This window comes from Vulpes lagopus, chromosome X (assembly GCF_018345385.1).
Source record: "Vulpes lagopus strain Blue_001 chromosome X, ASM1834538v1, whole genome shotgun sequence".
In the NCBI taxonomy this organism is placed as follows: domain Eukaryota; kingdom Metazoa; phylum Chordata; class Mammalia; order Carnivora; family Canidae; genus Vulpes; species Vulpes lagopus.
Genome location: NC_054848.1, coordinates 121,826,813 through 121,850,689, shown reverse-complemented (window position 1 = coordinate 121,850,689; position 23,877 = coordinate 121,826,813). Strand labels below are relative to the sequence as shown.

Below are 23,877 nucleotides of genomic sequence, written 5' to 3'. Positions count from 1 at the left end.
TGACCTAGTGCCCCTCCTGGGCGGTGCGTCCTTCCCCAGGGACTGAGTCCTATGCCAGTGGCCCCTGGAGTGTGGCCCTGAGGGCTCGTCCTGGGCCCTGGGCCCTGTGGGCCCCGTTGGTTCCCCGGGGTTGGAGGGCAGGGCTGCTTGCTGTTTGTTTCCTCGGGAGCCATGCGGGGAGGGGCAGAGGGGGAGAGACTCTCAAGCAGGCCCCTCGCGCCACGCGGAGCCCCCCACGGGCTTGACCTCGCAGCTCTGAGATCCTGCCCAGAGCCGAAAGCGGGAGTCGCACGTCACCGACTGAGCCACCCAGGCCCCGTGGACGAGGGCGGTTCCCAAGGTCTGTCACCACACAAAATAAAACTTAGTCACCTCGGACTTTATGTTCGGCTACTGTGTCTCCCCGTTCTCTTTGCCCTGCCTGTGCAGCACCATTGCCTTCTGGGGAGGCCTCCTGCGTGAGGGTGTGCAGAGAGAGGAAGCGAGCTCCCAGGTGCCTGTTCCTCCTCTTACAAGGACACCAGTCCTGTCGGAGTAGGGGCCCACCCTTAGGACTTTGATTAACCATAATGACTTCCTTAAAGTCCCTATCTCCATCCAGATGCAGACCCATTAATGATTGGGCTTTCAAGACAAGACTTTGTGGAGGCAGAGAGATACAGCTCAGCCCATAACCTACCCCAAACACGACATTTTCAGTCTTTTAAATCTCTGCCCATATCCTCACTAAAGTCACACCTCAATATGGTTTCACTTTCTTTTGATCTTTAACATGGCTTGACAACCAGTCCTATGATGTTGAGCCAGGGGTATCTCCTCTTCTGAGAAGCGACCATTCATACCATTTATCTGTGTTTTTAAATTCAAATAGGCACATTTTACTTATTGATCCGTGAATGCTCTTTACATATTAAAGATACCAAATCTTGTCACCATTTGAAAACACTTTCCTTCCTCATTTCTTCCCTGCATCCTTGTTCCCGTCTTTTCTACACAGAGGGTCTTAAAATTTTGAGATGCATTTCAGTGAGAGATTTTTTCCCATTATGATTTCTGTAGTTTGTGTCCAATGGAAAGTCTTACCCACTGTAAAAGTGTAAAATTTGTCATCCAAAACATCTTTTGTTACTTTAAAATGTTGGTACAGCAGGAGTTTATTTTGGTGTGAAAATTGCCATTGGTCTAACTTTGTCTCTTCCCCTGCCGAAGGTTAGTCAGGTGTCTCAACATCATTTATCAAATAATCCATATATCCCTACTGAACTGAAATGTCATCTTCACCAAAGTCTAAGCCCACATCTGACTTTATTCTTGCAAATGTATTTCTCTGTCCAGTTCATGTTGAGCGCTGTGGGATGGCCTCCCTCAAGAATGGCCTGAACGATACTGTAGAGAAAATTGGGATTGGTATGGGAGAAGAGAGAGAGACAGAGACGGAGGAAGACACACAGACAGAGAGACTTAATCAGCTCAGCTTGGATGCCTTTGTAAGGTGCAGTGAGAAACCTGAGGATAAGAAGGGGATGAGAGAGAAAAGGTTGGGGCCTCAGTGGGTAGATTAGAGGCCTGTAGCATTGGGGAACAGCATTCCACTTCCTTCTTCTTCCTCCTCCCCTTCCCCCACCACCCCTTCTCCCTCTTCCCCGTCCCCCCTCTGCCCCTCCTCCCTCTTCCTCCTCCACTTACTTCCTCTTCCTCCCCCTTCCATCCCACCCCTCCTCCCTCTCTCACCCCTCCCCCCCTTGGAAGGCCTGAGGCCAAGACATTCAAAGCCACAATCAGGATGCTGTGCCCTCAGGCTTCTAAGGTGTCCCCTACTGTCACCGCCCCTGCCTGCAGCTCAGGTCTAACCTGCCTACTTTATCAGTAGGATCCTTTTGATGTAAACAAGAGTCATGGATGCAGGTCACTATATCCTGGGGAAAAACCTGCAAGAACGCACACGAAACTGTTCATCATGGTTACCACGGACCCTGAGGTGATGAGGCATTTTTACTTTCTAACAACACGCCTTGGCGTAGGCATGAATGATTTTATAGTGAGTGTGTATCCTAGTGGGCAAAACTGCGACATGTCTACGCACCGGGAAGTGTGAACACCCTGTGATTCGGGTTTTGCTGTCCTCCCTGGAACTCTGCACGCTCATACCTTCGTAGTTCCCAATGAAGCCTGGAAGCTCCCAGCAAGATGTTCCCAGGGGTCTCTCTGGGTGGTGAGACCCCAGAGAGCATATTCCTGGTGTCACCTTATAAGTCTCTGGAGGTGCACAGCTCAGCCAATGACCGTGTTTAGCCTCCGTAAATAGGAAACAACGTGTTAGGATCAAACACCAGGACGGAAATGCGTGATGCGCGCTGCAGGGGGGGAGACGCGGCCCACAGAGAACACTCAGTGCACGGGTGGGCCACATGCCAGTCCAGACTCGTGCGTGACTGGAGTGACCCCAAGGCGTCAGGCCACCCAGCCTCACCCCAGAAGAAGGAAGGCTGCGGGCTGGCGAGCCGCGTGCCCCAGAGGCACGCTCTGGCCTGCGGGTGTTGAACGAGGCCCTGTTCACTTCCTTGTCCCGCGTGCTGTAGCCGAGGTGATGGGCATGGGACTGAGCGCCGCTCAGGGCACAGAGAGCACCGGCCCCGCGGGCAGGCGGGCGGAGCCGGGGAGGATGCAGCAGAGCAGCCAAGAGACAGAGGCAACGCCCCCCGGGTGAACCGAGCAGCCAGGTGGAAAGGGCCTCCTTCGGCCCCCAGCGCAGCGAATCCTGACAGCGCGGCCACGACACAGGCATAAGGTCACAACCAGGGCCTGGGGTGCGAAGGCCACGGCAGAACTGAAGAAGAACAGGGCAAGCCTCGTGGCCCACGTGCGGGAGCAAGAGAGCTGGGTCGGTGGGGGGAGGACCCGGAAGAAGTGGGCGAGGAGGCGAGGCCCGCAGAGCTGGAGCAGAGCGGCCAGGGTGCTGTGGGTGAGCGCTGGCCAAGGCGAGCAGGCAGGCGGTGGCGGCCAGCCCCGTGTGGGTTCCGTGGCCCATGAGGTGTCGGTAGTGCAGTGGCTGGCAGAGGGCCACAGAGCAGTGCGCAGGAAGCACTCCCAGGGGCCAGGACGCGGAGGAAGAACATCTGGGTGAGGCAAGCTCCGTGGGGCACAGGCCACACTGCCGCCAGCAGACATGCCAGCACCGAGGCACCGTGTTGGAGATATAGGCAACGTCCAGCAGTGACAGGTTGGCTAAGAAGTACATGCGGGGGTGGAGTTGGGAGTCCAGGACAGTAAGGCTGTCGATGCCCAGGTGCCAAACCACAGCCACGATGTAGACCAGCAAAAAAATCTCAAAGAGCAAGGGTCTCAACTCTGTGCCAGCCAGCCCTTCCAGAAGAAACTGGGACCCTAGGGTGTCACTCCCCATCTGCATGGAGCCAAGCACAGAAACGGTAGAGTCCGACTCAGAGTCACATGAGGATCTAAGTCCCGAGATTCCAATTCACTAGAGGGAGCGGGGACGAGGGAAGGTCCAGAGACAAAGAAGACACATTCCAAGCTTAGGACAATGAAACTTGGAATGGAAGGACTGAGGTTAGGCTCGGGAGGCCGGTGGTGAGGTGGAGGCCAAGGGAGCAGGAATGGCAACCCCACACCCAGAGAGGTGCGTGACCTGGAAGCCCCGGTGTGCCCTCCTCCCGTGAGGGTGTCAGTCAATCCCCCAGAAACGCCTATCCGAATGCGGAGCCTACACCCTGTAATCATCCGCAATGGTCCCCCTACTTCCCCAGCGCCCACAGAGCAGAGCCCCAACCCGGGATCAGTGATAACACATGCGTCGGGTCCCTCCATCTCCTGCTCTGGACTTCCCGGTACCTCCCATGTCACTTGGGGTCAAAGCCACAGTCCTGCCCGATGCGCCCTGGGCCCTCTGTGATACCTCTCTCCTCTCCTCTGTCATCAGGCAACAACTCCGGCAGCTCCGTGCCCCGAATCACATCTGCACATGGACACGCAGCAGAAGACACCCTGGCCCATTGCCTGCCTCCGCAGGAGACGGCTCTGCCCTCCCGCCCGCGGTGACCTGACCCCGTTTCTCTGGCTGCTCTCAGGGTGCCAGCCCTGCTAGGCAATCGTTTCACATGTGAACATACTAAATGCCACGGAATTTTCACTTAAAATGGCTTATTGTAAATGGTGCTGGGAAAATTGGACATCCACATGCAGAAGAATGAAACTGGACCACTCTCTTTCACCAGACACAAAGATAAACTCAAAATGGATGAAAGATCTAAATGTGAGACAAGATTCCATCAAAATCCTAGAGGAGAACACAGGCAACACCCTTTTTGAACTTGGCCACAGTAACTTCTTGCAAGATACATCCACAAAGGCAAAAGAAACAAAAGCAAAAATGAACTATTGGGACTTCATCAAGATAAGAAGCTTTTGCACAGCAAAGGATACAGTCAACAAAACTAAAAGACAACCTACAGAATGGGAGAAGATATTTGCAAATGACATATCAGATAAAGGGCTAGTTTCCAAGATCTATAAAGAACTTATTAAACTCAACACCAAAGAAACAAACAATCCAATCATGAAATGGGCAAAAGACATGAAGAGAAATCTCACAGAGGAAGACATGGACATGGCCAACACGCACATGAGAAGATGCTCTGCATCACTTGCCATCAGGGAAATACAAATCAAAACCACCATGAGATCCCACCTCACACCAGTGAGAATGGGGAAAATTAACAAGGCAGGAAACCACAAATGTTGGAGAGGATGCGGAGAAAAGGGAACGCTCTTACACTGTTGGTGGGAATGTGAACTGGTGCAGCCACTCTGGAAAACTGTGTGGAGGTTCCTCAAAGAGTTAAAAATAGACCTGCCCTACGACCCAGCAATTGCACTGTTGGGGATTTACCCCAAAGATTCAGATGCAATGAAACGTCGGGACACCTGCACCCCGATGTTTCTATCAGCAATGGCCACAATAGCCAAACTGTGGAAGGAGCCTCGGTGTCCATCGAAAGATGATGGATAAAGAAGATGTGGTTTATGTACACAATGGAATATTACTCAGCAATTAGAAACGACAAATACCCACCATTTGCTTCAACGTGGATGGAACTGGAGGGTATTATGCTGAGTGAAATAAGTCAATCGGAGAAGGACAAACAGTGTATGTTCTCATTCATTTGGGGAATATGAATAATGGTGAAAGGGAATATAAAGGAAGGGAGAAGAAATGTTGGGAAATATCAGGAAGGGAGACAGAACATAAAGACTCCTAACTCGGGGAAACGAACTAGGGGTGGTGGAAGGGGAGGAGGGCGGGTGTTGGAGGGGAAGGGGTGACGGGCACTGAGGTGGACACTTGACGGGATGAGCACTGGGTGTTTTTCTGTATGTTGGTAAATTGAACACCAATAAAAATTAATTAAAAAAAAAGAAAAGAAAAGAAAAAAAATGGCTTATTGTATGTTAAGTCTTCTTGTAAGTTAATGGCTTATTGTATGTACAATACAATACAACAGTCCACCACCCTCAACAAAAAGAAAAGGCAAAATAAAGGTTTTCCCCACATACAGAAGCTGAGATCCTTTGTTGTCAGCAGAAAGCCTGCAGTATGAGAAATGCTAAAGAACATTCTCCACGAGGAACGGTGATACCAGATGGGACCTTGGATCTACGGGCAGGAACGCACAGTTCCAGACATGGAAAGTACGTGGGTGAATATAAAATATGTTTTCTCTCTTTAAAATTTCTTTCGACCATAGCAAACCATTTAAAGCAAAAGTATTCACCACATGATGTGGGCTTTGTAACCTCCATAGGGAATGAAATGCACGACAGCAATAGCAGAAAGCACAGGAGTGGGTAATTGGAGGTATACTGTTGTCATGTTCTCATCTTATATGGGAAAGGATTGGGAATTATTTTAACACAGTCCATAATAAGGTCAAATACGTGTTAGAAAACCTAGAACCTTAGATATAAAATCTATACATATATAGAGAAATTCTAGAAATTACTCATCTGAAAGAAGGCATGTAAAGACGGAGAGGGGAACACAGAACACATGGGACAAAGAGAAGGTAAATAGCAGGATGGTAGATTTAAACTCAGCCGTGTCACTACTTACATGTATGGTAAATGATCTACATGGTACAACTAAAAAGCAGAGATTGCCAGACCGGATAAAAAAGGACAAAGCAAATCTATCTGCTAAGCATAAGAAATCCACCTCAAATGTGAAGCACGATACAAGGGAAAAGATGGATAAAGATATATACCGTGCAAACTCTCATCATAAGAAAGTTTGAGTGGCTGTACCAATAGGCAGAGTAGACTTTGGGACAAGGGAGATGACGGGATGGAGGATGTTTGCTAATGATAAAGGGGTCACTTTGTGAAGAAAACCTAAAACTCTAAATATGTGTGCACTACTAATAACAGGGCTCCAAAATACATGAAACAAAACTCACAGAAAAGAAAGGAGAAATAGATGAATCCACAATTGGAGAAACATTTTCACACTCCTTTTACATAATTGACAGAACAATATTGCAGAAAATTAGACATAGAAGAGCAAATTAAAATCTAAATACATAGCAGGAAAGAAATAATGAAGATAGGAGCAGATGTGAATAAAATGTTAAATGGACAAACAATAGAGAAAAATCCATGAAACTGAAAGCTTTAAAAAAAAATACCAAATATCTTCTCCCCTTCTGTAGGTTGTCTTTGAGTTTTGTTGACTGTGTCCTTTGCTGTGCAAAAGCTTCTTATCTTGATGAAGTCCCAATAGTTCATTTTTGCTTTTGTTTCTCTTCCCTTCATGGATGTATCTTGCAAGAAGTTACTGTGGCCGAGTTCGAAAAGGGCGTTGCCTGTGTTCTCCTCTAGGATTTTGATGGAATCTTGTCTCACATTTAGATCTTCCATCCATTTTGAGTTTATCTTTGTGTCTGGTGCAAGAGAGTGGTCCAGTTTCATTCTTCTCCATGTGGATGTCCAATTTTCCCAGCACCATTTACCTGAAATTTGGCATCAACATAAGAAGTTTAGCACAGCAAAAGAAACAGTCAACAAAACTCAAAGAAAGGGCTGGCAGGATATATTCAGGGTCCTAAATGAGAAGAACATGCAACCAAGAATACTCTATCCAGCAAGGCTCTCATTCAGAATGGAAGGAGAAATAAAGAGCTTCCAAGATAGGCAGAAACTGGAAGAATATGTGACCACGAAGCCAGCTCTGCAAGAAATACTGAAAGGGATTCTGTAATACAGGAAGTTCAAGGGAACAATCCACAAAAACAGGGACTGAATAGGTATCATGATGACACTAAACTCATGTCTTTCAATAGTAACTCTGAACGTGAATGGGTTTAATGATCCCATCAAAAGGCACAGGGCTTCAGACTGGATAAAAAACAATGCCCATCTATTTGCTGCTTACAAGAGACTCATTTTAGACATAAGGACACCTACAGCAATTATATGGTTTCACTCATATAGAATATAAGACGTAGTGAAAAGGACTAGAGGGAAGGAGGGAAAACCGAGTGAGGAACAATTAGGAAGACAAACCATGAGAGACTCCTGACTCTGGGAAACAAACAAAAGGTAGCAGAAGGGGAGGTGGATGGGGAGATGGGGTAACGGTGACGGGCACTGAGGAGGGCACTTGATGGGATGAGCACTGGGTGTTGTACTATATGTTGGCAAGTTCAATTTAAATAAAATAAAAAATTATTAAGGAAAATCAGTGTTGAAAGTGGGCATCCTTTCTTGCTCCTGATCTTATAGAAAAAGCTTTCAGTCTTTTACCACTGAGTATGATGTTAGCTGTGGGTTTTTCATACATTCCCCTTATCATCTCTAGGAATTTCCCTTAAATTCTTAGGGTTCTTTAATGTCTTTATCATGAAAGGGTGTTGGATTTTGTCAAAAACTGTATCTTAAAAAAAAAAAATTTAAAAAAAAAAAAACAACTGTATCTTACCAATTGAGATGATTGGGTTTTTTCCTTTGTTTTATTGATTCTCTGGTAGGTTTCACATAGGGAACCACATTTGCATTCCTAGAACAAATCTCACTTGGTGATTCTGTGTGTGATTCTTTTTTTAAAAATATTTATTTATTTATTTATTTATTTATTTATTTAAGCATGGACGTCATTGATGGAGAGCAGTAGAGGCAGAGGGAGAATCCTTGAGCAGGGAGCCTGACATGGGGCTCTGTCTCAGGACCCTGAGATCATGACCTGACCTGAGCTAAAATCAAGTCAGCCCCTTAACCAACTGAGCCACCCAGGCACCCCTGTATGCAATTCTTTTAATATGTTACTGGATTCAGTTTGCTAGGATGTGTTGAAGGATTTTGCACATATATGTTCATAAGGGATGTTGATCTGCAGTTTTTTTGTGGTCTTTGATTTGGCTTTGGGATCAGGGTAATGTTAGCCTCATAGGTTATCTATTCCCTCCTCTTTTGTTTTTTGAATTTGAGAAAGATCAATGTTAATTCTCCTTTAAATGTTTGGTAGAATTCTCCAGGAAGCCATTCGGTCACGTATTTGCATTTACTGGGGAATTTTTTTAGTGGATTCAATCTCTTTACTCTTAAAGATTTTTCAAGGGCAGCCCAGGTGGCTCAGCGGTTTAGCGCCACCTTCAGCCCAGGGTGTGATCCTGGAGACCCTGGATTGAGTCCCATGTCCCTGCAGGGAGCCTGCTTCTCCCTCTGCCTCTCTCTCTGCCTCTCTCTCTCTCTCTCTCTCTCTCTTTCTCTGTGTGTGTGTGTGTATGTGTGTGTGTGTGTGTGTGTGTCTTCCATGAAGAAATAAATAAAATCTTAAAAAAAGATTTGTTCATATTTTCTTACCCACATAACCTTCACTTCTTTCAAGTCTTTCCTCAGATGCCTACTTCTCTTTTTTTTTTAAAGATTTTATTTATTTATTCATGAGAGACACACAGACACATAGAGAGAGAGGCAGAGACAGAGGCAGATGGAGAAGCAGCCTCCATGCAGGCAGCCCGATGTGGGACTCAGTCTTGGGACTCTGGGATCAAGTCCTGGGCCAAAGACAGGCACCAAACCGCTGAGGCACCCAGAGATCTCAAATGCCTACTTCTCAGCAAGGTTTTCCCTGTCCCCTATATCTATAATGAACCCCCAACCCCATCTCTTATCTCTTTTCCATGCACTTTTTCCCTTAGTAATCATTGCCATTTAATATTCTATTTATTTACCTTATTTATTGTCTGCCCCTATACAAGAATATAAGCTCCATGAGGCAGAAATCCCTGCCTGGATTGTTCACCACTGCAAGCCAACTGCCTAGCAATAGCAGATATTCAACTAATATTTGTGGAATAAGTGTATCAATATATCAATATAGCTGGAACTCAGTGAGGGAACAATTCCTGGATGAGGTGGAGCCTTATAGTTCATAGTAATGAATATGGATTTTAGTTTGAAGTGACATAGAAGGCATAGGAAGGTACCAAGAAAGGCAGTAAGATTATGTTATTTATGTTTAAGATCAATCTGGAAAATATATTTGAGGGGGACTATGTTGAATTCAGAAACCAGTAACTTTATTGTCAATAGGTTTCAGGAAAGAGATGAAGATGCCTTGAGCTAGGATTTCAGCAGTGGAAATGGAAAAAAGTTGATGAATTCAAGACATGTTTTGAATATTAATGAGACAGAACTAGTAAATGGATTAGATATGAAGGGGAGAAAAATGGGTAGGTGACAATCATCATCATTAAAGCCATCTTAGATGTTTTGGACAAGACCAGCCAGCAGCTGAATATCACCAACTCACCACACTTGATAGCACAAAGAACAGAATTAGTCAGGTGAGCCTTAACCAAATTTCTGATGCAAAATATTGTAGAACACAATGCAATGATTATTGTTTTAAGGCAGAATATTTTTAGGTAGTTTATTACACAGATCAGCTCATCAAAACAACACTCTCATCAAGAACAATTAGAAAAGCTAGTGAATTCTAAAATCATATTTTTAAATGCATGGACCTTCAGAAGCAGTAAGGATTAAAGGGAATAAAATTCCAGAGAGGGGAGTACTATATGCTGAATATCTGTGCCCCTCCTAAAAGTCATATGTTGAAACCTAATTCCCAATGTGATGATATTTGGAGGCCGGGCCTTTGGGAGGTCATCAACCCATACGAACTAGGGGTGGTGGAAGGGGCGGAGGGCAGGGGCTGGGGGGGGAATGGGTGACGAGCACTGACGGGGGCACTTGACAGGATGAGCATTGGGTGTTATTCTGTATGTTGGCAAATTGAACACCAATAAAAAATAAATTTATTATTAAAAAAATGTCATAAGGGTTTAAGTCCCATGAATGGGATTATTCCCCTTATACAAGAGACCATAAAGAGCTCCCTCAGCCCCTCCACTATGTGAGGACACAGCAAGCAGATGGCTGTCTGTGAACAAGGAAGCAGGCCATCACCAGATACCAACCCTGCCAGTACCTTGATCTTGGATTTCCAGCCTTCAGAACTCTGAGAAATAAATGTCTGTTATTATAAGTCACCTGGACTGTGGCATTTGGTAATAGCAGCCTGAATGGACTAAGACAGAAATTAGTACTGACAAGTGCCGCTGTAACAAGTTATCTCAAAAATATGGAAGCAGCTTTGGAACTGCGTGATCAGTAGGGGATAGAAGAGTTTTGAAGTGCGTACTAGAAAAAGCCTATGTTGCCACAAACAGCCCATCAAGGACACTTCTGGTAAGAGCTCAGAAAGAAAAGAGGAGAGCCATGGAGAAAGCCATAGTCTTCATAATCATGAGCAGGATATGGGTAGAATGTGGATAATAAAGGTCATTCAGATGTGGTCTCAGACAGAAATGGGGAATATATTATTGGGCACTGGAGGAAAGGCCATCCTTGCTATAAAGTATCAAAGAGCCTGGCTGAATCACGTTTGTGTCCTAGTGTTTTGTGAAAGACAGAATTTACCAGCAATGAAATTGGATATTTAGCCGAAGAAATTTCTAAGCAAAGTGTTGAAAGGGCAGCTTGGTCCCTCCTGATTGCTTAGTAAAACTTGAGAAGAAAGAAGTGGTTTAAAGACAATTATTAATCAATAAGGAAGCATAACTTAAAGATTTGGAAAATCCGGGCACCGGGGTGGCTCAGTGGTTGAGCATCTGCCTTTAGCTCGGGTCATGGACCCAGGATCCTGGGATCGAGTCCCTGCAGGGAGCCTGCTTCTCCCTCTGCTTCTGTCTCTGCCTCTGTGTGTGTCTCCCATGAAGAAATAAATAAAATCTTTAAAATAAGATTTGGACAATCCTCTGCTTAACAACATTGCAAAAAATGACAACACTAAGAATGTGGCCAAGTGACCATTTGATTCGGAAATGAGTATGGATTAGCGATCTCAATATAAGCCAAGCACTATTCTTTAAGACAATGGAAGAATGACCTCAAGGGTGCTTCAGAAATCTTCAAGACTAACCCTCCGATTACAAGCCCAGAGAACAGGTTTGGGGGGCTTGACTGCTTCCACCTAGGATTTATTTTTTAAAGATTTTATTTATTTATTCCAGAGAGACACAGAGTGAGAGAGGCAGAGACACAGGCAGAGGGAGAAGCAGGCTCCATGCACAAAGCCCGATGTGGGATTTGAATCCGGGACTCCAGGATCACGCCCTCGGCCAAAGGCATAGGCTCAACCACTGAGCCACCCCGGTGTCCCTCCCCCTAGGTTTTAAAAGACAAGGTTACCCAGAACAACCTCAGGCATGCAATCCCAGCCCAGGGGAGGTTCAGGGCCCCAGCAGAGAGCAGCTGCAGGGCCATCCCACCAAGCGACGTGGTGACACTGCCATCCCAGTGGACCTGGAAGACAGAGCATCAAGCTAAAGATTATTCTTGAGCCTTAAGGTCTACTGGAATTTGTCCCATTAAGCTTTGGACTTACTTGGGATCTGTCAGTCTTTTCTTCATTCCTATTTCTCCCACTTAGAATGAAAAGGTCTATTTTATGCCTAGCCCACCATTGTATTTTGGAAGCACACACATGTATAGTTTCACAGGTTCACCGATGGAGAGGAATTTGCCTCAGCTCATACTTTGAGTCTTACCCACATCTGATTTAGGTGGCATCTACATAAGACTTGGCCTTCGACTTTAGAATTCTTGCTGTAACTGGTTAACATTTTTGGGGCAACTACAATAGAATGAATGCACTTTGTGTGCAAAGAGGGACATAAATTTCGAAGAGCCGGAGTAGAATGCTATGGTCTGAATGTTTGTGTCCCCCCAGAATCCATATATTGAACCGTAACTCCCAATGTGATAGCATTAGGAGGTGAGGTCTCTGAGAGATGATTAAGTCATAAGGGTGGGGCCCTCATAAAAGCGATTACTGCCCTTATGGAAAAGACCCCAGAGAACACCCTCGTCCCAGCTGCCATGTGAGAACACAGTGAGAAGATGGTCATCTATGGACCAGGAAGCAGGCCCTCGCCAGACACTGAATCTGCCAGCACTTGATCTTGGACTTCGAGCCTCAAGAGCTGTGAGAAATACACGTCTGTTGATTATCAGCCACCCAGTGGGTGGTATTTTGTTAGAGCTGCCTGAACAAACTAAGACCGGGAGAAACGTTTAGATGTGAGCTGAGGAACTGCACCTGGTTTTTGCTTAAAGGATATCCTGGCTCTAGTTGAGGGAGAGATGCTGAGAATCTGAACTAGACACATACAGAAACCTACTGCTTAGGTTCAGAAGAAACATGAGACTTTCGGGTCCTCAAACCAAGAGCTGCTCTCCCCCAAGGCATGTGCATAGATCTAAAGCTGCACAGGGTTAGAGGCTACAGACCTAAGCTGAGCAGTGGTGGGCATTTTCTGTAGTCTCGCTGTGCTTGGGAAACAACGGCCTGCTAAATGAGGGGCCCTGAAACACAACAATCAAAATGAAAGCCCTAGAAGGAGTGATGAATTTACACTGTTCATCGGCAACCACTTTTTCCCCAGGAAAAATTTCAGATCAATGCAGATAGAGGCTGACGGTTGCTGTTAGTGGGTAGAAAAATCAGCAGAACTTTAAGTGGTCAAGTGGAACTGAAGTGACAACATTGGAGAGTTGGAGGATATATTAGTTTGCTAAGGTGCCGTGACAAAGTACAACAAACTTACTGTCTTATAACAATAGAAATTGATTCGCTCACATTCCACAAGGCCAGAAGACCAAAATCAAGATGTTGGCAGGCCATTCTCTCTGTGAAAGCTCCAGGAAATGATCTGTTTCATGCCTTTCTCCTAGTTTCCGATGGTTGCCAACAATCCTTGACATTCCTTGGCTTATAGATGCATCGCTTCAATCTTTGCCTCCATCTTCACGTGGCCTTCCTCTTTCTGTGTCAGTGTCTATGTCTCTTCTTTTTTTTAAGATCTATTTATTTGATAGAAACTGCATGTAGGGGGAGTGGCATAGGGAGAGAATCCCATGCAGAGTCTCCGCTGAGTGCCGAGCCTCACATGGGGCTGAATCTTGTGAGCCCAAGATCACAACCTGAGCCTAAATCAAGAGTCAGACCCTCAACCAATGTGCCACTCACGTGCTCCTCTTCTTCTCTAATAAGGGTATCAGTCATATTGGATTTAGGCCCCACCATACTCCAGCATGAGCTTGCCTTTACTTGATTACATCTGCAAAGACCCTATTTCCAAATAAGGTCATACTCAGAGGTAATAGAGGTTAGAACTTGAGCATATTTTTTGGGAGGGGGGTCACAATTTAGTCCATAACAAGGGGCCTCAAATACTCAGTTGGTCCTCAGCTCAAGACATATTTATATTTACTACATATCAATAGAATGGAGGAGAGAAATCCCATGACGATCTCAATAAACACAGGAAAAGCATTTGACAAAATCCAACACCCTTCATGATAAAAATACTCAACAACCTAAAAAATAGGGGTGCCTGGTGGGCTAAGTCAGTGGAGCATGTGACTCTTGATCTCCAGATCATGAGTTCATGCCCCACATTAGGCATAGAGATTACTTTAAAACAGAACGTTTTAAAAAATAGAAAGGAAGTTCATCAACATTATAAAGTGCACGCATGAAAAACTCACAGCTAACATCATACTTAATAATGAAAGATTGATGGGATCCCTGGGGGGCGCAGCGGTTTGGCGCCTGCCTTTGGCCCAGGGCGCGATCCTGGAGACCCGGGACCGAATCCCACGTTGGGCTCCTGGTGCATGGAGCCTGCTTCTCCCTCTGCCTGTGTCTCTGCCTCTCTCTCTCTGTGATTATCATAAATAAATAAAAATTTTTTAAAAATCTAAAAAAAAATAATGAAAGACTGAAATCTTTTTCCTTAAGACCAGAAACAAATAAAGGATGTCAGTACTTGTTTTCTATTAAACATTGTACTGGAGGATCCAAGCCATATAGTCAAGCTAGGAAAAGAAATAAAAGTCAGCCATAATGGAAAAGAAGATGTAAAATTATCTCTATTTGCAGATGACCTCATTCAGCATGTGGAAAATTCTAAGGAAAACACTAAAAAACTATTAAAGCTAATAAATGAGTTAATAAATTTATTTATTAAAATAAATTTTAAATTTTATTTAATTATTAAATAAATAAATTGCAATGAACAATCTGAAAATTACATGGGAAATCTATTCCATTCACATACCATCAAAAACCTTAAAATATTTATGAGCAATTAAGGCACCTGGATGGCTCCCTTTGTTAAGCATCCAACTCTTGATTTCAGCTAAGTTTATGATCTCAGGCTTGTGAGATCAAGCCCCATATCGGGCTCCGTGCTGGGCATGGTGCCTGCTCAAGAGTCTCTCTCTCCCTCTCCCTCTGCCCCTCCCCTCTGCTCTCTCTTTCTCTATCTCCAAAAAAATATATGAGCAAATTTGTCAAATTAAATGAAAAACTTACTCTGAAAACTACAAAATACTGTTGAAAGGAAGTAAATAAGATCTAAATAAATTGACATCCTATGTTCGTGAAGTGAAGGACTTAATACTGTTAAGATGGCCATACGCCCCAAATTAATATAGGCTTCAGTGCAATTTTTATCAAAATGCCAGCTGAAATCTTTGCAGAAATGGACAACTGATTCAAAAATGCATATGGTGACTCCTGGGTGGCTCAGTGATTGAGCGTCTGCCTTCAGCTCAGGTCATGATCCTGGGGTTCTGGGATCAAGTCCCACATTGGGCTCCCTGCATGGAGCCTGTTTCTCCCTCTGCCTGTGTCTCTGCCTCTCTCTCTTTCTCTCTCTCTCTCTCTCTCTGTCTCTGTTTCTCATCATTAAATAAGTAAAATCTTTTTAAAAATTCATATGGTAAAGAAACCAAGAGTATCCAAAACAATCTTGAAAAAGAACAAAGTGGGGACCCCTGGGTGGCTCGTGATCCCGGGGTCTAGGATTGAGTCTCGCATCAGGCTTCATGAGGGGAGTCTGCTTCTCCCTCTGCCTATGTCTCTGCCTCTCTCTTTCTCTGTGTCTGTCATGAATAAATAAATAAAATATTTAAAATAAAATTTGGTTGTTTGCAGGTGCCTGGCTGGCTCAGTCAGGGGAGTGTGGGACCCTTGATCTTGGGGTTGTGAGTTCAAGCCCCATGTTGAGAATAGAGCATATTTAAAAAAAGAAATCAAATTTTTCAAAAAGACAATAACAAATGTTAGCTAAGATAAGGATCAACTGGATCCCTCATGCATTGCTGGTAGGCATATTAAAGGTGTGTCTCTCATGAATAAATAAATAAAATATTTTTTTAAAAATCTAAAAAAATCATTTGGCAAAATTCAACATCCTTTCATGATAAAAAATATCTCAACATATTATGTTATACAAGGAATGTACTTCAACATAATAAGGGTGATCTATGACAAGCCCACAGCTAGTATCATGCTCAGTGGTGAAAGGTTGAAAACTTTTCCTCTTAATATCAGAAACAAAACAAAACAAACAAAAAGAAAAAGATGCCCACTCTTAACAATTTTTTAAGACTTTACTTATTTATTTGAGAGAGAGAGTGAGCATGAACAAGCAGGGGGAAAGGCAGAGGGAGAGGAAAAGGGAGAAGCAGACTCCCCACTGAGTGTGAAGCCCTATGTGGGGCTCAATCCCAGGATCCTGAGATCATGACCTGGGCCAACGTCAGAGGCTTAACCGAGCCACCAAGGCACTCTCCAACTATTCCATTTCTATGCAACATATTACTGAAAGTCCAGAGCAACTAAGCAAGGAAAAGAAATAAAAGGCATCCAAATCATATAAAAAGCAGTAAAAGTATCCCTAAAGACCACCCTAATTATCCCAAAAACTGTTAGAACTAATAAATGCATTCAGTGATGTTGCAGGATACCAAATCAACACTACAAAATCTGTTGTTTCTATACGCAAACAGCATATTATCCAAAACATAAATTAAATAAATAATCCCACTTACGATCACATCAGCATGATAAAATACTTAGAATTAAATTTAACTAAGAAGGTGAAAGATCTGTACAGTGAAAACTATCAAACATTAATGAAAGAAATTGAAGACAACACAAATAAATGGGAAGATAACCCACGTTCATGGGTTGGAAGAATTAATACTGCTAAAATGTCCGGACTACCCAAAGCAATGTACAGATTTAAAGCAATCTCTATGAACTCCAATGGTATTTTTCACGGAATTAGAAAAAACACTCCTAAAATTTACATGGAACTACAAAAAAGACCCCAGATGGCTAAAGCGATCTCAATCAAGAACAAAACTAGAGGCATCACACTTGCTGATTTCAAATAACATTACAAAGCTATAGCAATCGGGAGTCCCTGGGCGAGTGGAGAGTGTCAGAGGCAGAAGCAGAAGCAACAAAGTTCCCGGAGCTTCTCCAAGGCTGCCCTCTGGGTTGCCTGTTCGGCCACCCCTTCCCCGCCTGGCAAAGGCACTGGCTTCCAAATTCCCGCGCACGCAGTCATCCTTGGGCCACCCAGCTCTGGCCAGGGCCCCATGTGCCACAGGAGCGCTCAGAGCTTTGGCCTCTAGCATCTCTCCAGCAGCCGCTTCTTGCAGGAGAACATCAAAGCCAACACCAAAGTTGGTGACATGGCAAAGCAGTACATAGAGGGAGCTTTTGTTGTTCCAGATCACGTGAGCACACATCTGATGATGTCGGAGCTGGAGCATAGGTGCGGCCAGCACTGGCTCCTGGATGGTTTTCCTAGGACATTAGTTCAGGCTGAAGCCCTGGACGAAATCTGTGAGCTGGATCTAGTGATCACTTTAAGCATTCCATTTGAAACACCCAAAGATTGTGTCAGCGGATGTTGAATTCACCCTCCTAGTGGAAGGGCATAGCCCCTGGATTTCAGTCCACCTTATGTACATGGGATTGATGACATCATGGGGGAGCCATTAGTCCAGCAGGAGGATGATAAGCCTGAAGCAGTGGCTGCCAGGCTAAGGCAGTACAAGGATGTGGCAAAGCCAGTCATTGAATCGCATAAGAGCCGAGCAGTGCTTCACCAACTTTCTGGAGCAGAGACTAACAAAATCTCACCCTATGTTCATGCGTTTTTATTGAGCAAGACCACACCTATTCAGTCCAAAGAAGCACAGTGAGCCCACCCGGTGGAAGAGGCGGGAAAATGTTGTTCATTCCCTTGTATGTGTAGTATTGGTGCTGTGCCCAAGTGAGAAGCTACTGGGGGTTGCTGCAGTGTCGTTTCTAGTTTAAATGGTGAACTGAAACGAAAACGAATGAGGAGGATGAGTTCCCGAAGGGGCTGTTCTCTGCCTTTTACAAGAAGGCGGTCACCTACATGCGTCTAAGATGACTCTGCGTGTCTCCCACCCATCACAAGAAAGCAATACAGGCTGGATTTCAAATGGAATCTAATTCAGTAGCCTTTTCACACGTGACGGTGTCGGCTTCTGGTTCCCCCGTCCCCCGAAGGCTGTTGAACCACAGCACCAGGAGGCTTGTCCCAAGTTCTGTGGTAGGTGCCCTTCCTGGTGACCATGCGATCGGAGCCAGTTGTTCTTTGTGGTTGCTTCTCTGGCCTTGAGTGACTGTCCTCAACTTATTTTTTCTGTTAGGAGTGATACCTCTTCTGCATCCATGCACCATAGAATCTCTCCTTTGCAGACATCCTGGGATGAAAGGATTTGGCTTCTACTATTTTATCAGAGTGTATTTTTTTATATTTGTTTTCTCCCTTCCTAGGCTATGAAGTAATACAGATAGTTACTGCTTTTATCCCTCTCAGGTCCCTTTCTAATAAGAGCTGAGAGTGAGGGGAGGGTGTCAAATCGCTTCCTTTACCAGGAACTGAGTCCCGCAAAGGGTCTACTTACGTAGTTGGGATGCCTCTCATGAGTTGACACTGCCTTTTTCTTTTATTGTGAAAAAAAATCCTCAAAGTCTTTGGGAGTCTTCAAAAAAATGGGACTTACCTACATAAATGTTAAAGGATTGTGTCTTGTGTATAGAAGCAATAAGAACATACGAAATTCCTGCACTAAAAGAATAGCTTATTATTCAAGACAAAAAAAAATGTCTTTTGAAAAGCTGCTAAATATTGATGCTGGCAGTGTTTTTCTCCTGTGCGTGCCCCAATGATATTATATAAATAGTTGGTAAAGGGAAGGGAGCCAGTGGGTTGAGGAAAATGTTGCACTAGCTGTGCCCACACTATGACAGCTTGATGATAATGGGAAAACAAATTCTTAAAACTTTTTTTCTGGGCAGCCCGGGTGGCTCAGCGGTTTGGTGCCTGCCTTCGGCCCAGGGCGTGATCCTGGAGGCCCGAGATCGAGTCCCACAATCAGGGTCCCTGCATGGAGCCTGCTTCTCCCTCTGCCTGTGTCTCTGCCTCTCTCTGTGTGTGTGCCTCATGAATGAAGATGAATGAGATGCTTTCTATGCGGTGGCCATTAAGTCTAGAAATATAGATAATACGATCTTGTCATTCTTTGTAATGTAATATCAATAAACCATTTATTGAAGAAAAAAGTTATAGCAATAAAATAGCATTTAGTTTTGACGTAAAAATCAACACATAGATCAATGGAACAGAATAGAGAGTCCAGAAATAAACGCCCATCTCTATGGTCAATCTTTGACAAGGGTGCCAAGAACACACACTGGAGAACGAATGGTCTCTTCAATCAGTGATGTTGGGAACAGGAGATCTACAGTCAAAAGAATGCATTTGACCCCTGTTGGATCCACCATACTCAAAAATCAACTCAAAGTGGATTAAAGACTTAATCATAAAACCTGAAACCATAAGACTATGAGAAGGAAATGTAAGGGGAATGCTCCCTCACATTGCTCATGGCAACAATTTTTTGAATGTGGCACAGGGAACAAAAGCAGAAATAGACAAGCGGGATTAGATCAATCTAAAACAAACCCTGCACAGCAAAGGAAACAATTTTCCAATATCCCCAATTATCCCTTTCCAGGGATCCCCAATAAGTGTTTTTTAAGGCAATACAAGGAAGAGGAGAAAAAGAGAACAATGAAGAATTATTATACAATAGTAGATGATTAAAACAGGAGCAAAACTAAAAAAAAGAAAAAGAGTAACATAAAAGTCAGGATGGAGGATCCCTGGGTGGCTCAGCGGTTTCGTGACTGCCATTGGCTCAGGGCATGATCCTGGAGGCCCGAGATCGAGTCCCACAATCAGGGTCCCTTCATGGAGCCTGCTTCTCCCTCTGTCTATGTCAGGTTTGGGTGGCCCAATAGGCTTCCCCATTCATGTCCTTAATCCCATAATGACACAATTTCACATTTTATGTGATTGAATTTCTTGCAAGCTCTCTCCGACATTATGGCCGGGTTTTATATCGCTCGGATTTATCCGTTCTGCTGTTGACGGGCATTTGGATAGTTTCCAGCCCTTGGCTATGATAAACGAAGCTGCTATTTAATTATCTAATTAGATCATCGTCAATTTCATGTTTTGTTATTTTCAGCTGAGAAGCTTGTACCTCCTTGGCTAAATTCATTCCTAAGTATTTTTGCTCTTTTTGGTGCTATTTTAAATTGAATTGTTTTCTTAGTTTCATGTCAAATTGTTCTTTGAGCTCCCTCTAGCTGTTCCCAAGAAGGCAAAATCCCACTCTCATGGGATTTTATGGGTATGGACGTTGAGGCTGCAAAAGGTCCAGTAAGGAGACGTCACATCCCCTGACACATCGGACGCCAGACAGCACCTCCGTCAGCAGACAGGACACCCCCCTCCTGTAGCACGTCACCCTTCAGTCAGCACATCCCACAGCAGAAACGAAATTCCCAGTCACACAGCACATCCCTCAGCGGACAGCGCATCTCCCATCAGACAAGTCATCCCCTGTCAGACAGCCCATTCCCCATCAGTCAGCACATCCCACATCAGACGGCACATCCCCTGTCATACGGGACATCCCCCGTCAGCACATCCCCCGTCAGACAGGTCATCCCGTCAGACAGCGCATCCCTCGACAGACAGGTCATCCCCCGTCAAGTCATCCCCCATCAGACGGCATATCCCCTGTCAGACAGCACATCCCCCCACAGACAGGTCACCCCCTGTCAGACAGCACATCCCCCCTCAGACAGCACATCTCCCAACAGACAGGTCATGCCTCGTCAGACAGGTCATCCCTTCAGACAGCACATCCCCCGTCAGGTCATCCCCTGTCATACGGGACATCCCCCGTCACACAGTGCATCATCCCCCGTCAGCGCATCCCCGGTCAGACAGGTCATCCCGTCAGACAGCGCATCCCCCGTCACACAGTGCATCCCCCGTCAGGTCATCACCCGTCAGATGGCATATCCCCCATCACACAGCACATCCCCCGACAGACAGGTCACCCCATGTCAGACAGCACATCCCCCCTCAACAGCACATCTCTCAACAGACAGGTCATGCCTCGTCACACAGGTCATCCCTTCAGACAGCGCATCCCCCGTCACACAGCACATCCCCCAACAGGTCATCCCCTGTCAGAAACCCATTGCCCGTCAGGCAAAACATCCCCCGTCAGACATGTCATCCACTATCAGCGCATCCCCCGTAAAAGAGCTCATCCCCTGTCAGAGAGCACATCCCCCATCAGACAGGCCATCCCCTGTCAGAGAGGTCAACCCCCGTCAGACAGCTCATCCCGTCAGACACCACATTCCCATTAGCGCATCCGCCTTCAGACAGCACATCTTCAGACTGACGCTTCCCCCGTCAGACAGATCATCCCTGACACACAGCGAATCCCCCGTCAGACAACATATTCCCCGTCAGACAGGTCATCCCGCATCAGACAGCGCATCTCCCAACCGACAGCGCATGCCCCGTCACACAGCGCATGCCCCGTCAGAGAGTTCATCCCCCGTCAGTCAGAACAGCCCCCACAGACAGCGCATCCCCGTCAGTCAGCACACCCCACATCAGACAGCACATCCCAGTCAGACATCCCCCGTCAGACAGGGTATCACCCATCAGGCAGCACATCCCACGTCAGTCAGCAGAACCCCCATCACACGGCACATCCCCGTCAGACAGGTGTTCCCCGGTCAGACAGCACATCCCCGTCAGGCAGCACATCCCCAGTCAGAAGGCGCATCCCATCAGACAGGTCATTCCTCGTCAGCCAGAACATCCCCGTCAGACAGGTCATCCTCCGTCAGACAGCTCTTCCCCCATCAGAGAGGTCATCCCTCCTTAGACGCCGCATCCCCCGTCAGACAGTGCATCGCCTTCAGGCAGCACATCCCCAGCCAGACAGCACATCCCCCGTCAGACAGGACATGCCCCATCGGACAGGTCATCACCCATTAGAAAGGTCATCCTCGATCAGACAGCGAATCTCCCGTCAGGTCATCCCCTGTGTGACAGCGCATCCCCCATCAGACAACCCATCTCCCGTCAGACAGCACATCCCCCATCGGAAAGGTTATCCCCCATCAGACAGTCCATTCCGCGTCAGGGAGGTCATCCCCCGTCAGACAGTGCATCCCCGGTCAGAAAAGTCATCCGCCATCAGACAGCATATCCGCCGTCAGACAGGTCATCCCTCATCAGACAGCGCATCCGCCATCAGTCAGCACATTCCCCGTCAGAGAGGTCATCGCCCGCAAGACACCACATGCACCGTCAGTCAATCCATGCCGCTTGAGACAGGTCATCCCCCATCGGACAGCACAACCCCAGTCAGACAGCATATCCCCGTCAGGTCATCCCCCGCCAGACGGCATATCCACCGACAGACAGGTCATCCCCTGTCAGACAGCAGAGCACCCGTCAGAGCACATCTCCCCGCAGACAGCACATCCCCCACCACACAGCACAGACTGGTCATCCCGGTCAGACAGCACATTCCCTGTCAGACAGGCCATCCCCGTCAGACAGGTCATCCACCGTCATGGCATCCCCCATCAGACAGCGCATCACCCATCAGTCAGCACATCCCCCATCAGACGTGTCATCCCCCATCAGAAAGCTCATTTCCGTTCAGACAGCGTATCCCCTGTCAGAAAGGTCATCCACTGTCAGCGCATCCCCCATCAGACAGAGCATACCCCATCAGACAGGTCATCCAATGTCAGACAGGTCATCCCCCGTCAGAGAGGTCATATCCCATCACGCAAGTCATCCCCTGTCAGACAGCACATCCCCCGTCAGAGAGGTCATTCCCGGCCAGACAGGTCATTCCACGTCAGACATCGCATCCCCTGTCAGACAGCAGACACTCCGTCAGACAGCACATCCCCGTTTCAGTCAGCGCATCCCCCGTCAGTCAGCACAACCCCCTTGAGACAGGTCATCCCACGTCACACAGGTCATCCCCCGTCAGACTGCAAATCCTTCATCAGACAATACATCCTCCGTCAGACAGCGCATCCCTCGTCATTCAGCACATCCCACATCAGACAGCGCATCCCCCGTCAGTCAGCACAACCCCCTTGAGACAGGTCATCCCCTGTCAGAAAGGTCATCCCACATCAGACAGCATATCCCCCGACAAACAACACATCCCCCGTCAGACAGGTCAGGCCCCGTCAGAAAGCATATCCACCATCAGACAACACATTCCCCATAGTCAGCACATCGCCCGTCAGACAGCACACCCCCTTCAGACAGGGCATCTCGCGTCAGACCGGTCCTCCCCCGTCACACAGCACATCGCCTGTCACACAGCGAGTCCACTTTCAGTCAGCAAATCCACCGACAGACAGTGCACCCCCCATTAGACAGCACATCACCCTTCAGTCTGCAAATCCCCCGTCAGCACATCCCCGTCAGGCAGCACATCCCCCTTCAGTCAAAAAATCACCCGTCAGACAACACATCCCCCATCAGAGAGCTCACCCCCCGTCAGACAGGATACCCCCCGTTACACCAGGCATCCCGTGGCACACAAGTCATTCCCCGTCAGACAACACATCCCCCGTCAGGCAGCGCATCTCCTTCGGGCAGCGCATCCCCCGTCAGACACTGCATCCCTTTCAGTCAGCAAATCCCACGAAAGACAGTGCACCCCCAGTCAGACTGAGCTTCCCCCGTCAGACAGCGCATCCCCCGTCAGACAGCGCATCCCCCGGAGACGGCGGCGGGGCTGCGGAGGACACGCTGGCGTAGACGGAGGGGAGGCAGGAGCCAGAAAGGCAAATCCCAGAGCACCAGAGGCTGGGCCCTGCCCTGCTTACGACCGGAAGGCTCCATACCGTTCGGTGACACGGACCGCGAAACCCCCCGTGGCGTAGGCCACAAACGTGGAGGTTCTCATTGCTGCAGTTTCTTGCTTGTTTCTTTCTTTCTTTCTTTCCCCGCGGGCAGGAGGAATGTCTCCCCTATTACT

At 46.6% G+C, this 23,877-nt stretch overlaps 1 pseudogene; it reads left to right on the top strand.

The window, feature by feature from the left end:
• The first annotated feature begins 3,715 nt into the window (after nt 1-3,715).
• On the top strand, nt 3,716-23,657 carry LOC121482719 (annotated as a pseudogene).
• The last annotated feature ends 220 nt before the right edge of the window (nt 23,658-23,877 follow it).